The sequence below is a fragment of the Parambassis ranga genome, chromosome 3 (assembly GCF_900634625.1).
Source record: "Parambassis ranga chromosome 3, fParRan2.1, whole genome shotgun sequence".
NCBI classification, from domain to species: Eukaryota; Metazoa; Chordata; class Actinopteri; family Ambassidae; genus Parambassis; species Parambassis ranga.
Window position 1 is genome coordinate 16969581 of NC_041024.1, and position 16590 is coordinate 16986170.

General features: G+C 43.1%; 1 protein-coding gene across 2 annotated transcripts in view; it reads right to left on the reverse strand.

Moving 5' to 3' along the window:
- The window catches only part of fto (FTO alpha-ketoglutarate dependent dioxygenase), a 110917-nt gene that overhangs the window by 18000 nt on the left and 76327 nt on the right, over positions 1-16590 (reverse strand). The gene's annotated exons all lie outside the window — the stretch shown is intronic.

The window sequence follows — 16590 nt, forward strand, 5'->3', positions numbered from 1 at the left end:
ATGCATCCAGCAGTATGTGTGTGTACCTTTGTGAATGCAACTGTACAGACCCAGAAAAAAGTCTGCTGATAGAGCCATTTATTCTGTGTCTGTATGTGTTTTACAAAAAGCAGATGTGTGGACTGTTATACACCTGATCAATGATGATGTGTGTTTGTGCAGAAACATAGCTGCAGACCTTTGCAATAGTAAGATTATTTGTGCACTGAATGTGCACTCGTTTTCATTTCTGTCATACTTTTATTTGCTGAATTGTGTATCTGTGTGCTTATACAGTATATATGAGGCAAAATGCTGCTATTTTGAGCCTTCATTTACGCTGTATGAGTTGTTTCTGTGTCAGTATGTGATGAACATGTGACGTGTAAAGTCCAAAGTTGATACAATAAAAAAGATCTGGTTGATAGCTCATATTTTTGCGGTAATGTTTTATATGTGTTATTATGTTTAGGGCCTAACAAAAGAACACATTGTCATCTCTCAAACCTGCACTGGTGTCCCTTCTTTTCTCGCAAAATGCATCAGTTTATAGGCTGGCAGGCAATGGCAATGGAGGTGGTAGCTGCATGAGATGCTGTACAATTAGATTAGTTCCATTTCCTTTGATCGCCCTCACCCCGTCCCATCTCGCATGTGACACTTCAAATGCAGGAGCCTTCCTGTGCCACTTAATTGACCAGAATAAACATATTATATTGTGATAAGTGTCGCGATTGTAACAAATTGTACGGCGTGACTGACACAAATCACGGCATTAGCCTTGCCTCTCTTATCAGCGGCCTCCTCGTGCCTTTTCAATAAACAATCTAGTAGACGGAAAAAAGAGAAAGGGAGAGAGGATAGGAGAGCGGGAGGGATTGATGGTGGGTGAGGCGAATGGGAGCGCTGCGGCCATGATCTAACGTTTACCCACTTAACCATTCAAAAAGTCATCTTCTTCCATCAGCGCCTCACCCGGCGCTGCATGAGAAACATTATCTTTCCACAGGAGCCATCATTCACAGATGACTTCCCCCTTCTCAGCAGCCTGCCACCATACATTTCCAACACTGGATATTGTGTGTGTTTGTGTGTCTTTAGTGTATATATGTCTTCTGATGTGGGCATGTGAATGATGTAAATTCAGAGGAAAAGCACAAAGAGAAGAAAGTAATAAGAAAAGAGAGGTGTGTGTAAAGGTTTGTTGTGTGTATTTTCATGTTTGTGTATAGCTATGAGTATGGAGGTTTGAAGGGGGTGGGGGGTGAGGGGGTGGGTGGATGAAGAGAACCACTGGAGGTAAGGGGAACAGGGAAGGGGAGGGGAGGGAGGCTGACGTGTTAATCAGTGAATCAGCGTCCATCCACTAATGTCTGCCAGTGTAAATAAGGCCCTCATCTCCTGCCGTCACATACGCTGCCTTTCCAGACCATTAGGCCCGAGCTGGCGGGCCGAGGCGGCTCACCACTCGCAGGAGACTCATTTACGTGTCTATAGGCATCTGTGGCTGGTGATAGGGAGCCCACGTGAAATTAATGGGACTATGGGTGCTGCCAGCCAGCTCTCCTGCGCCCACACACACTCACACACATTTTACACACACCAATCACCAGCATGTATGCTTGAATGCACGGGCTTCCACACCTACATGTGCATGAGCACACACACGCAGTGGTTTTTATGCATGCTGGGTAAACTAACCTTTGCAGTAAAGATTTAGCAGCTTTATTAGTTTAGGAAATGGCTGTAATTAAGGATAATTCATAATGGCTGCTTCTCTCCTCTCTGCGGTATTAAAAGGGGGCTGGCCTAATTTAGTCGGCTTACATTTGTGCACTAAAGCAGTAAAATGGGTGGAGTGGGTGAAATACATAGGCACAGAAAGCGAGCAAGAGGCCTCTGCAAGGCTCCGATATATGGTATGGTCAACAGGCCAGAAGAGGGTTATTGCCTAATGGTCTTTACACTTCCTTTATAAAATTCAACATTGTACATGGCTCAGTTTTCACAATGTACCATTCACAGAGACAAAAGAAACACCCATCGCAACATAACACGGCAAGGCATTTCCAAAATAAAAGGAATAATAATTTTGAAATGACAGTTATTAGTTTGAGGTATGGACTTTAACTTGTCACCATTCCACAAAGTGGAATCACAGATAACATGGAATGAATTAGTCCATAAACCACAGAATGACAGGGCTCTTCAAATCCATATTCTGACACTCTAATGTCTCAATGCCAGAGAAACGGGGCTAAGCATGTCCCTGCAGCTCCAGGGAAGAGGTGTGAGTCAAGGGTGCTTCCCCCCACCCCCACAGCAGGTGAAGCACGAAACTAGAAGTTGGAATCAATAAGTCCAAATACACTGCCCACTCCTCACCATCATTACAATGGATGAATAATAGAAGACAACCCAAGCTATATATTCTTGTTGTTTCTCTGTGTACCAAAAAATTGACTTACAATTAAAACACAATAAAATGTTTCTAATTCAGTGACTTTCTACAGGTCAAGAAATAGCACCAATAGTTCCTCTGAACAGGAGAAACAGAAAGATGCTGGAGCATTTTGTTGAACATGGCTGACTCACACAGCACAGGAAAAAGCAAATTAGTCTCCTTTCTCTTGCAAAATAAGAAAAAAAACGGAAAAACTGAAAACAAAACAACCAGCCCAGTTCTGTAAGACGGAAAAATCACACTGACAGCTCCTCACTTTGGGCTTAACAACATATTCTACAGCACACCTTTCACCTTTTGCCTTTTCTAACGCTTGAGGTGTGAGCAACACTCAGGCACTGACCATCAGCCTTTAAGCTAAAAAAAAAGAGTAGCCGCTTAAAGCTACACCCAATCAATTATGGAGTAGCAACCTGTCCAAAATGTGATTTCCACACTGTCCACCGCATCTTTCACACATTATCGATTACCTTCGCTTGTAACATTTTCTGTTAATTCTGTTCACCCACACAAAATCTATATGTGTGCATTTCAAAGCAGGCATCTGAGCCTAGCAGAGGCTGCCTCAGCTCTGCAGGCCAGACAATCACTGTCAATCTACCTAATGACCAAGTGTCTGCTGATGCATGCTAGTGAAGCGGGGAGAGTCCCCGGGTGCAACATGAAGCAGAATGGAGAGCATCCCCTGCTTCTCAAAGTGTTGAAAGGGCATGTAAACCCCCCTGCTGGAGCTTTCCCAATGCTTCTCACTTTCCTCTGTAACTTTAGTTAGATCAAAGAGAATGGGGCCCTTAAATAGAAGTAGTACAGATCAACTAGGGTTGGGGTAAGTCACATAAGGATGCAACGGGAAAGTTGCTCGAGTATTCTGTCAGAGTGCGATTCCTTGGCTAACGAAAGCGTGTTTTAACAATGAATAGTGTAAGAAAACCATCCCAGAAGGCTCAGGTTAGAGAGGAAAGAGCAAAGGATGAGCAGTGAGCAGAAAGTTGCCAGACACAAGGGCCTGATGTTCCTTCTTTAAAGCCCTGCCCCCTCTTCAATGATGCGAATGTTATCGCACTCTGTCCAGTACATCAGCCTGAGGATGTAGGAGATTGAATCAGACCTGCCGGTTTGCTAGCCGTTCCAGCAGCAAAATAAATGACAAGGCAAGTGCTGGTGAAGAGAGAGCGAGGGCGGCCCAAAGGTGTGACCCCACTGATGAGATGAGAGGCAGACCAGACCTGCCAGACCTGCACTATTAGAATCTGAGACAGAGATGGGAGATGGAGAGAGAAGAAGAGATAGTGGGAGCCCGGTGTCACTTTATCAAATTCTTCCCTGGCACATGGTTACAGGGGTCAGGGGAAGAAAAGCATGGGGGCAGAGTGTAAAGCTGAGTGAAAACACAGTGCAGCTCTAATACCTTTCATAAAGAGAAAAGCCTCCTCATCCACCAGCTATGATTAAATATAACCTGAGTGCTGAAAAAACTAACCCCCACTACCCTATCCAGGCCTAAGTTTGTGTGTGTTCATGTGTACACTCATGGGGTGAGGAGGGTAAAAGCAATTTGTGGAGAACTTGTTGGGTGAGTGGAGTGTATGTTTTTGTGGCATCGATGGGGGGTGGGAGGTGGGGGATGCTTGATGTGCACATCCTGGCCTGCAGCTCTCTGACACCAGCCGGGCATCGGTTAATGTGTTAGACTTCTAGTCGCCTGAAATTAATGCTGTCATCAGCAGCTGGAGTTAAAGTGAGGCGATGTAACTTTAGCTGAACAGAGGCCACTGACCATTACAGAATAAATCAGACTCAATATTCTCTCATGTGTTGGTATTACAAAGACACCATAGGTTGACATGGGGGCATTTCACACCTCTAGCAAAATGCAAGTTGTGATTCTGTACCCATGAATAAGCATGTAAGAGCTTAATCATCACCTGTAAAATGTGACATTGACACTATTTGCAATCTGCATCTTAACAATTATTACAAATCATATTTGTGCCTGTGACTGGAACACTGACAAATACAATGACTGAAGTGTTCACCTGTCAAACAAAGTGTAATATTAAAATAGATAGAGACATAGAGGCAGACTTCTCCAAAAACCAGCTGTTTGACGATCAATAGAAAAACAGGCATCATTACCACTGAGGCCTTTTCTTTACCTACACCTAACCAAAATGGAGGAACGAATGCCCGTAGCACAGACTGCTGTAAAGGCCCTTCGGTCATTCTCCTGATTCTCTGGATACAAAATATCTAGCCTATCTTTGCTAATCTTATCTAGCACAAGTCACCATGAGCTTATGGTCACATCAAGGGACCAAGCAGTAGCACCAAAGCTCCTGATCGTTTTCATTTATTATGGGTGCAGTTATTTGGTAAACAAGTTACATGTGACAGGAAACTGTAAGATTATGAAACAGTTGGAAGTCCAGTTTGCAGTAAAAATAAAGCAGTGATTATTATTCCACCTGAAATGCTGTGCATGGAAAGAATGATTAAGAGTTTTCTCCTATGCACAAAAGAAGGAAGGGGGAAATTCAAAAACAGAAAGACAACACTGTTTTACCACTCAGATGTGATGAGCCAATATATCCTATAACCTTATTTTATATATGCCTATGTGGTCCTCAGAGATAGAGAAAAATTGGGCCATCAGTGTCACTCAGAGCTCCAGTGTGGAGCCTTGTTTTCTTGATCTAATAGAAGGTAATGATCCAGAGAGCAGGGCTAGGCTTCCTCTACCGCAGAGCAGGCCTCCGGGGGGTACTCCACCCCTGACAGTGGCAGTGGTCGTGGCAGTGCAATAAGAATAAACACATGCAGGCGGGGAGTCTATTTGGCTGAGAGTGATGGCTAGCTTGTTGCTTATCCCAGCCCAATAAATCTCCATACAGGGCCGCAAGATGAGCACCGCTTATCTCATCAGCCTCACGACTGATGCCTCCGACCGAGTGCCGCCGCTCACACCCCTGATTTATCATGAACAGGGGAGGGGAGAAGTTCTTCACCGCAGTAAAGCTAAAATAGAGGGAAATGGGGTGGGAGAGGGATACAGCAGCAGGGTGGGAGAAAATGAAATAAAAAGGGGGAGAAAAAAAGACATATTGAAAAGCAGAGGGCAAAGGCAAATAATGCCGAAATATAGAGAGCAAACAGAAAGGTTTTCAAGGGAAAACATGGAGGCTTTGGTGTGAGGCAACGCAATAAACTAAAAATAAAAACTCCTAAACCTGAGGAGGGGGAGAGGAAGGCATGGGGGTAAATGTCACCATCTCCATGTCAGGGAGTGGTGGTGAGGGGAATTGCACTTGACGGCTGGATTCTTTGGGATTCAGCATTTTTTATTTTTTTTTCAATGCAGCAAAAGTACTGAGACGGACACTGGGATGTTATATTTGAAGGGAACCAATGCACTCGGTTTTATAGAAACATGCCCTTTTCTTGACTGACACTGGTAGAACACATACTGTGCAGCACCCTTAAGGGTTGAAAAATCTTGTGTAAATAGGAGCTGGTTGTGTAACTTACTGAATTTAAAATAATATTGGCTGCATTAAGGAAAGTTTAGTTTTGGGGACTATAGATGATTGAAGCCATTCGAGATGATCTCTCAGACAGATGGAGCATTACACTTGCAGCCTTTCATTCAGCCTCCATAAACACAAGTGTCAGTTTAACAAAACTTCAGCACTAGGAACAAGTCTGTGTCCCCATCTGCACACAAACTCCCCAATGCTACAGACTGTTTGGCCCAGAAACACCAGCAGATTAACCCAATAAGCTGTTTTTTAGCAGTGATAAAGCTGAGGGCCAGAGGATGAGGAGAGGGCTTGTTTGGCTGGTAGGAGTTGGCTGAGTTGGTGGGAGTGACAATAAAGAGGAGCAAGAGGACTGGGAGATTTATGTCAATCATAGATGACCGACAGATGACAAAAGTCAAAGACGGTGATCCAGGGAGGTAGTGTGCGTGGTGCTCTATCTCTCATTCTACCTCGCTCGCTCCCACTCTCTCCATCTTGTGGCCGTATGAATTAGTGTGGTGAGAGGAGAGAATGAAGAAGGTGGGAGGGGAGGATGGGGAGTGACGGGAAACAGACGGGTATAATATTCTCATCACTCTTCACTCTGCAGTCGTTGGTGAGGAGCGTGGCCCAGGGCACTCAGCAGCCCAGCCAGCCGCCTCGCAGACCCTGCAAATATTCCTAAACCTCAATTTTTCATATTTCCCTGTATGCATAAGGAGATGAAAAATCATCCGATCATTTGTATTGTCTGACTGAGGTTATACACAAATATTAGTTTATCTACCGCACCTAAGATTGCCTCCCTAAGCAAGACGGATTGGTCTTTTGGAGAGGGCAATATTCCCCGGGAACATATTCAGTCCATCTTTTATGTGCTGCAATTCACAGAGCAGCAGGTATGAGTTCCATCTCCAGACAGGCTCGATAAAGCTAAACACCCGATAGAGACACCGCTTATTACACACAATACGCTTTAATTGCGAGACAATTTTCAGCTGGGTAAAATTTATAGTTTTCAAAGCTGATCTTATGCAAAGAGGCATGACATCTAATATCCATATTCTCTGCACACTTACTGAACACTTAGCTAAAATGAATATTAAAGCAAAACAAGCAAAGGAATCAATTTGGCTTGAGAGGAGGGGAAAAATAGGGAAAAAACCTCTTCAAATCATGGTCTCAATTGATTTCCGTTACTCTTCTGAGAGCTACCAAGTGTCTGGTCCTCTACTCCAAAAGGAGAGGGAAAGTGAGAAAAATGTGTGTGTGTGTGAAGTGTGTGAGGAGTTCTGGGTCAGAAATCACTGGGTGATTATTCACCACTCAGCCATGTGTAAAACTCATTAGACAATGCGTAATGCCTTTAATCAAATCAATGGCAGAAGCAACTCCAAACTGCTCCCATCAAAACTTACATAAAGCATGGCAAATTTCTCATTTACTGATAAAAATAAGTGAAGACTGAGGAATTATCCCCAAAATGGACCTAATTGTTCTCTGCCTTCAAATCAATACTGTGGTGGGGAAAAGATAAATAAATAAAAAAGGAATTAAGAAAAGTAAAGTGTGAGAACAATGTGCAAACAGGGCTAAAGGGGAGCGAGAAAGTGAGTGAACGAGTGTCTCCTCCTCCTATTTTCCAGTCAGTGGGATATAATATTTTAGGAACATCTATGTAAATACAAAAACCTGGCCAAGCACTTCCAAAGAAGGGAAAATTAAACTGAAAACGAACAAGTAATTCTCTGTAAATGTATTGTGAAGGCAGCAGAACCTGCTCATTTCACCTTCTCTTTTTCCTTCTTCCCCTTGCCTTTTTCCCTCCAGTGAGTTTTGAGTTGGTGACAGACTAGGAAGCGGTTGGGCAGGGGTGCCGTGGGTAATTAGGCGGGTGGAGGTACAGATGTTGAGCTGTGGAGGACCCTTACCGGGACACTGAGAAGCACTGGAGCACAAATAACCCTGCATCTGCCTCTCTCTGCCAGCTCTAAGTACCTTTCTTTGTTAGGGTATGGGTCTTCATTTTTTACTGTTGACAGGCAATGTTATTTCAGTTATTTGGTGGCATCTGGTAAGGCTGGGTGTGAGAGAAAGGCTGAAGAAAAAAAAACTGCTAACACACACACACACAGACACAGGACGCACTTTAATTAATTGCGAGGAGATTACATGGTCTTCCAACCGTGTAGTTTGTCATCAGAGCCCATTACACACTTCTATTAGATGTTTCTTCACAGTGTCAAGTGTAATTTGAAGGAGAGTCTTGGTGGAGGATCTCTAAGTACAGTGAGAGGCCTAATCGGGGCGACTTAGGTTCACTTCAACTGAGGCAAAAATAAACTCTGCCACACCTCAATTAGCAGAAAGCAATGTGTAAACAAATAAGTCTTACTGGAGCGATGCCTATTTCATGGTGTGTCACTCACTTATGTTGGCGACACAGGGCTGTGGTTGTCTCCAGGCCTGGCGCTGGTCTGCCTGTGTTGCCCTAGTGCCATTGCTCTTCATTTCAGTGGGAGAAGCTTTATTTTCATTGCCAAGCAATGAAGTGTCTTTGTATGACTGCAGAGCACACCACAATCAATCTTACAGCAGCGGAGTTAACAGGACAGAAACCAATGCAGCCGTTACTCGGCACAGAACATTACCAGTGTATGGACTCATTATTCATCAGAGGCTCCATTAGACACCGCTCACTATGCTGCCACACTGGATATGAGACAGGCAGACAGCAAGTCAATGCTGCGTCACATACAACACTGCTCACAGTGGAACAACCCAGTACAGGAAACACGAGCACGAGACTGTGGCTAAAAAACACTCGTTTCTCTCGTTCTCTTATTAATTCACATGTATCATTAAAACTACATAACAAAGTATATTTTTCAAATTCAGATTAACATTAAAACTAATGCCGTTTCTTTCAATTGGATGGTAGCAATATAATATAGTTCCTGTTTTTTTTAACCACAAAAAAAACTTCCAGGAATCCTGTCACCCATTTTGCAGGCACATTCCTGTGTCCCGTGCCACGTACCCACAGAGAAATGTGTCTGACAGACAGTGCGCCTTCCCTGGCCACCACCACAGTCGGTAAAGTAACTAATGACACAGCAGTTAATGGTCAACATTAGGGAAGAAGGAATAATAGACTATAATCCATACATCAGTCTCATAACCTCAGCTCTAATTGGCCACACATACTGTGTAAACCAGGAGAAACACACACAACTTCAGTCACAACATCACATTCAAGATTTTACAACATCAGACAGCAGTTAAAAGTGGTAAGGAGACAGACAGGGAGTGCTGGCTGCTGAGCAGTACCAAGGTGGCAGCACACAACACTTGAGGAGTCCCTTATAAGCCTGTCGGCTTTTTCCTCCTCCTTGCTGTCACCGCTGTAGTTGTAACCATCCCCTGCCATCACTGCCAGTGGGGCCTGGGACAGCTGCTCACCAGAACAACACAAACACACACATACACAGCCCAACTATAACTGCAACCAAGCACTGGGACCCCTGGTAATTGGGCTTTCTCACTCCAGCAGCCAACAACAAGCAATGGCACATTCCTGTCTTGCCACAATGGCAGTTAAAAAATGGCATAATAAAAGACAGCACAAACAAACATCCCAGAGGCCCTCAGCTGCAACATTCAGATGGTTTCAAACCAGGCGATAAACACCAGCCCGGGAACAGACGACCAGAACATGGTCAGGAAAACAGGAAGCATTCCCACAAACAGGAAGTGACACGGGCCTTCTCATCTAGATCCTCTAGCTCAGTGATGTGTGGGGAGAGTAAAAAGAAAAGCTAATGAGAACAGCAAAGACATAGGTAGGGATGTTTACAAGTGTCTGCCTTCAATTTGAGAGGGAACTGAAATGGAAATTGAGGACAAACAATCAATGCCTCATTATAATCTCACAACATGTACACAGACTTGTTTTTATACCCCTGTCAGTTTATTGTGAGAGACTAATTTTGGCTTGTGTTTGTTATGCTACCGCTATTACAGGCTGATGTGTCCTCATTCTTAATTTCTGTCCCAGTTACTTTTTTTGCTTTCTTGTTTATCTTCTGCTCAAATGTTTCCGTCATACTTTGAATCTACTTTCTTCTGCCGGATCCAAGTGAATACCCCAACAGTCAATGGTTAAGTGGATGACATACCTCTATCATGCTTCACTGCAACATTATCTTTTTATTATCATTTTTCCCAGGGCGGGGTGGTGGTGTGGTGGTGGGGTGTTGATGTCTGCTAACTCAACTCCTACTCTCAGTCAAACCTGCAATTACTGCCATGTCTATCTCTACCTTAAACATTGCTTAACAAGAAAAATATGCCAATACGCCGCAAACGCTTTCATTTGAGCTCCAAAATTAAACAAGCTGCTTGCAGCCATGTTGTAAATTACCCTGAGGAATGTGCAACTGGGCGCAGACACAAAGAGCACATCACTTAGACTCACTCAACAGCAGAACACTTATAATTTGTAACATTTTGGAGATATTTTTTTAGTTTTTAACATGTTCTATTGTCCCATTGGCCCTCTCTGGCCGCAGGGTTAAGCACTTATCTGATTAGTGCATCATGTCAGAGATTAGTCACAAAGCCATAACATACAGTTTGTCTTCCCAGAGTAGACGAGCCACTTCCTTGGCATGTGAGAACATGGCCACATAGTAATGCTGTGAAAAAGACTCTGTCTGCTTAACATGTTCCTTTCTCAAAATGTATTAAGGTTTTATTGACAGTAATATGTTATATTATATGATATAATATAATATGGTATGGTGCCATATCCACACTTGCGCAGCTGTAGCATTAACATACCATTACTGAGTTAACAGGGTTAGCTTTGCTCAGGAAATCATGGATAATCATGATATCACCACATGTTTTGTGAGTAAACACAGAGTTCACCTGTAGGAACACAGGTTGATGATGTGTTTGTGTAATTACTCTCACTATCAGTAGAGAGAGACACGACTTCTGCACTGCCACTTTAAGTTTTATGCCCTATCCTGTCTTGTGAGTAACAGCATCGGGTGCAAATGTTCAATATGTACTAAACATTAAATTCATCTTCAAAGTCATTTCACCCGACAGCGTTTTGAACAATGCCATTCCTATCGTTTTTGGTGCTCACTTATTAGCAGCAATTTGTACAAATATTTAGATTCAGGATGAGCATTGACTTGCCAACACTAGTTATCATAACTGAACTTGCATTTTGTTGGGATGGTGAATTTTACTACCTGACCACAGGCACCTGAGGGCAGGACTGTGTCCTAAACAGGTCTTAATATCTGGCTCAGTGTCCCGCCTGAGGCTGCTGTCAGCGTATGACGGATCAGACACACCTGATGGCTTTATCTCTAACAAGGATCTTTGAATCCTCATCAGAGCACTTACTGAATCGTGATTAATTCCCTCCAACACCGCTGACAGACAAGGTGCTTCATCTGTCGCTGTTCACTTGCCTGGCTCGGCCTCGAGCAATAACAGACAGGCACAGATGGAGTGATACAGACAGAGAAAAAGAAGGTGTAACGTAGTGTAGCTGCTGGTAAAACAAACAATATTGAGAGCAGTGTACTGTAAAGAAGAAAGAACAAAGAGCGTGAGTGATCTATTGGCAAACCTTTCATTTAACAAAGGGAGTACTATGAGACCAGCACACAAGAGTGAAAGATGTAGCGCAAGAAAGAAGGACTGTTGCAGCGGTAAGGAAGAATGACAAAAAAACAGAGTAGGAGGCCAAATAAAGACTGTGGCAGGCAAACAACAAAGGGATTACTGGAGAGACATGATAAGACAGGGAGATGTTCGTTATGCGGTAAGCGAGGGAGACAAAGACGATCGTCTTCTGACACCTTTACACTTTAATTGACAAAATAAGAAATTAGTGCTGGCTCTTTGTGTTCTCTCTGGAGGAGGATGGGGCAGAAAATGAACAGTCACAAAACACACACATCAGGAGGATGACACAGGAGAGATGTCAAAGTAGAAAAGACTATTGCAAGCCTTATGTACAGTATATGCATGGTCTGTAAGAATACGTTTTCCCCTGTCAAAGCTTTGCTCTGTCAATGTAAATTCATGATCCCTCTAAAGTTTATTATTATGTAATAAATAAAGAGGCAACCGCCAAAAACAAATCAGAGGAAGTCCCTTCTGAAAATATGAAAATCAGCCTTTAGGATTTGAACATAATTCGTTAGTGCTTACGAATCCGTTCCAGGTAGTGACGTGTCCACCCTACTCAATTTGAAAGAGACAGGTTGGAAATATCCGGTGCTTTGGTGGTTGGTCTCCAAGGCTGAAATGGAGTAAAGCTAAATCAATGCTAGCTGCTCTACCCCTGTCATCACTGATATCATAAGAAAGTGCTAATTAACTTACTGCAACCTCTGGAACAGCTTTGACCAGAGGGCTAATGTAGCCTAATCGCTTGTGGGGCCCAGTGCTTACCTCCCCAGGACTTTCCTGCCTTCCCAGTCAGAGTTAATCGATTGTAAACTGCAGCTGAGGTCACGGCAGCCCACAACTTCCCCTGCTGACCCTTCCACACCCCCGGGCAGGACCTTAATGGAGCCATGCTCCTGAGAAATCAATACTCAAACTGGGCATGGATCACAATATGAGCCCCTCCTGATGGGATCTGACAACAAGGCTGAGCTTTGAACATCTAAATCTAATAAGGTTACTGTTTTAATATATCCATCGCCCCTTGAAACCACTTTGCAAGGCCATTCTGGAAAAATGATAAATGAAGCAACATTGAATACAAACTGCAAATAATTAGATGAAATTTGCTCCTCAGATTTGATTTGCTTTGTTTAGCGTCTAGAAGCTTCTACCAACTCTTGTCTCGATACAGCGCATGCAGAGGAACACATGTCTGCTACAGGGTGATCTGGTCTATCGAGAGCTCTAAGCCCATGCGCTGAGTGGGGAACGACCTGAAAGACAACAGCAGCAATAACCAATAAGGCAACCACATTAATTCCTCCTCACCTTGGGAGGACCTGTTTGAGTGGCTGTGTCCCGTTAAGATTAATTCCTGACTAATACTAATTGGTCCTTCGGCTGGGAGGGCCCTGGGGGAACTGTTCCCTTTGGTCCACTCTCGCTGGGGCTCGCCACCATTGGAGGGGTGCTGATGAGCTGGCGTTTTTATCAGCTGCAGCATTCCGCCAGAGCTCCCCAGGGCTCTGCACAAGCTATAATTAAGTCTCACACAATCCATAATTGCTGTGTTTACAATTACTGTAGAAGAAGAACACAGAGACATAGAAAAAGAAGACTCAAGCGCGCGCATAAGGAAATGAAATAAAGGAGTGGAAAAGAATGAGAAGGGAACTAGTTTGCCCGTATATTAAGAGGTGAAAATTTCATATTAAAATCCCTTTTTCTACTGCCCCTACTCCCTTCACTTTGCCTTAATAAGCTCTCAGGGCTGTTTGGCAGGGGTAAAGCCCATCACTTATTTATTTTTCCCAGATAGCCCTATTAATTTTCCCTAGGCCTGGAGTGCTCCAGCAGACAGTGATGTGGACTGGATCTGCCGTCCCTTGGGTGCTCCTCGAGGAAGAGCCGTAAATGACCCAAATAAAGGGTACTTTTGAAGGCTGCGGAGAGGCGCCGGCACCATTAAAACTAAATGAAGTGTTTATTAGCCGTGCCGACAGCACTCTAAACACTGCCAGATCAAGGGCAGTTACAGTTAATGTGTCTCTCCAAACCATTCGCTGTTTGTTTAGCCTCGCCAACAGGCCTGAAAGAACCAAAGGACAGACTTTTTCATACTATTTTTCATGCATTTCTCTCGCTCAGCCTCCTTCATTCTCACACCTGGTCCTCCCTCGTCTGCTTTTTTTTCTACCTTTTATTTTTGTCACATCATCCACCGTGCAAACTCCTCACCACCAAGCTCCCCTTCCTGTCGTTCCAGCAGGGGGAAAGTCTGTATATTGTGGTTTTCTCTTGGATCTGGAAGCCACACGGTGAGGTTAATATAAGGGAGGTGTGACAGCAGTAAAGCACACTCACAGAAGGTAGAATAAAAACAGTAAGACGCTGTGTGTTTCTGTGAAAGAGGGGGCCCATTACACTCTGTGTACTGACACTGTCTGGCTGGGCAGGAGACTCTCTGATGGGGGACCAAAGCTGCTTTTAAGGCTCTGATTGCTCGGCATACTGAAATTCCCCTTAAAAGTTTCCCTTCCCTCTAATTACATTCTTCGTTTCATTTCAGCTTTTAGACAAACTGCCAGAGAAGCTTTTGGACAAGGCAAAAAAAAGAAAGAAAACTAGAAAGAGAGTGAGGGAGAGAGAGAGAGAGAAGCTGGGCTCAATTTTACTTTGTTATTTTTTTATAAGGTTTGAGTTTGTAATGAAAAAAATGTGCTGAAATTGGATAAATGGGGAATAAACTGTCCATTTATCTTCTTTATACTTTCACTCTAATAGGCAGAGTTATTATACAGATGACATGAAACAGGCATTTGCGTTTACAGAAACATATTTCATAGCACACACCGTACCTGAAATGCCTCTATGGCAGTGTTGATGATGCCTTAAAATCCATTTGTGATTGTCATTTTCTCATTAACTTTTATTTAACATTTAAAATGATTTTTTTTCCCAAGTTCACAATAATACCATGTGAGTGAGAGTAATGATGCTCATTTAGAGCCGAATTAAAAGTTCAAACAATGAAAGCTGTGAAAACTTTCATATACCTCAAAACACATATTTTTTTCTTCCACTCTGATCTCTAATTATTTTTCATATCCTCAAGCAGTGTACAGTAATATCGCAGCTCAGTGTTCTAACTTGCCTCTCAACCTCCACCTTTTCTTCCCCCTGCTACTCCTTAACACTTCACTTCTCTTCCTGAAAATGAGTTGGAGACTCAACAACAGTCGCAAATGAAGTTCTTCACCAAATTGCAGAGTGTTGTATGAAGATTGATGTTGGACACAATATACCTCCGAAGTCAGAGGCTGCAATTACAATCCAGAGTGATTATCCTTGCCCATTAATAGCAGCAGATAGTATGTCACAATCAGGGATGTGCATAATTAATCAGTGGTTACTCTTTGCACCCCCTCCTCTATCTCGTCTTACCCCTTTTCCTCTGGGCTATTTTCAATGTAAAACAGGGTTACGGACAATTCCCAGCAGTGCAACTAAATGCACCGCCCAAAGCTTACAAGACGATGTGAGTCCTGCTATTGACAAAACATCACTGACTAGTAATGAACGCAGTGAGGGCTCTAACTAATTCATGGTTCCTTCATTTATCATCTGTACACATTATCTTACACACACCTTCACTAAAGTCAGGTAACATTAGAAAACTGACTCACTTCCAATGAAGCAGTTTCCAAGAACACATTATTTATGCTCTCTCTTTTTTGTCGATGTTAGTGAACTCTTTTTATATAATGAGAACAGCCTGATGTTGTTACCAGCATTATTTTTTCCTTCTTTGCTCTTTTTGATGTCAAAATAAAGCCCTTCAGGCAAGACACAGGACAAGGAAAAAATTCACAAAAATTCAGTTCCTTTTATATTTTTTTATATCTTCACCTGTCCTGTTCTAACACACTGTTTGTAGATCACTATCAAAGCTTTCCCCTCTCTTTATTTGACCTTCCTCCCCTGAAGAAAACCTCAGGTTGATTCCCTTCACAACAAAACAACACTGTCAAACCTAAAGCCTGCTGACTTTCAAACTTTCCCTCGCCATACACAAGACTTTCTGTTCACCAGTCCTCTGGAGAACCAGGCCTTCCATCAATGCCAAGCCCAAACCAAGGAGCTCCAGCTCAGTCACTGTGATTTATATAAGTTATTATAGCCCATTACAGAACAAAAACAGGACAAAAACCCACTTCACAACAGAAGCCGGGCCAAACAATGGGACCACAGTGGTGAGTGCTGGCATACGGGCGGGTGAAGTCCAGCACATGCCTGAGCCGCCACTCACCACACATTGTCTTTAATCTAATTCTACACATGGTTTTGTTTCAATCCGAATCAAAAGCTCTCATGTTAACAAACCATAACAGATCTCCTCTAATCCGCCCGGCAACAAAAGATGGATGCAAGAGACACTCTGCCTCTCCGTTACTGAAATCATATCTAATTTGCATACAAAACACTAGCTGGAGGTAAGGGCATATATTACAGCCATTATTTTGCGTTGTTCTCATAGTAAAAAAGTTTGCATAATTGTGTTTAGCATTATTTGTGATGGAGACTCAGCTATCCAAGAGCAACTTAGCAAATCCTTGCTGTTGCTGCTGGCCATCCATACTCCTGCATTCTATTGATAATGCGGTAGTCTCTCTCGGAATAACCAATTTAGAGACAGCGTTACTTCAAAGGCTTGCATGCTGCAATGTTACTATTCATGACCTTCTTAAGAGTGTCCTCCACTGTAATTATCATAACAGCTGCACTGAAAGTGAAAATCTGTATGTGACAAATCGTCTAGAAATGGACAATACAATAATCGTGGACAAAGAAAAACATAACTTAATGCAGTCAGTGCAGTCAGGGTGGTCACGCTCATGTCTATTGACCTTTAATGTCTATCCAACAGTA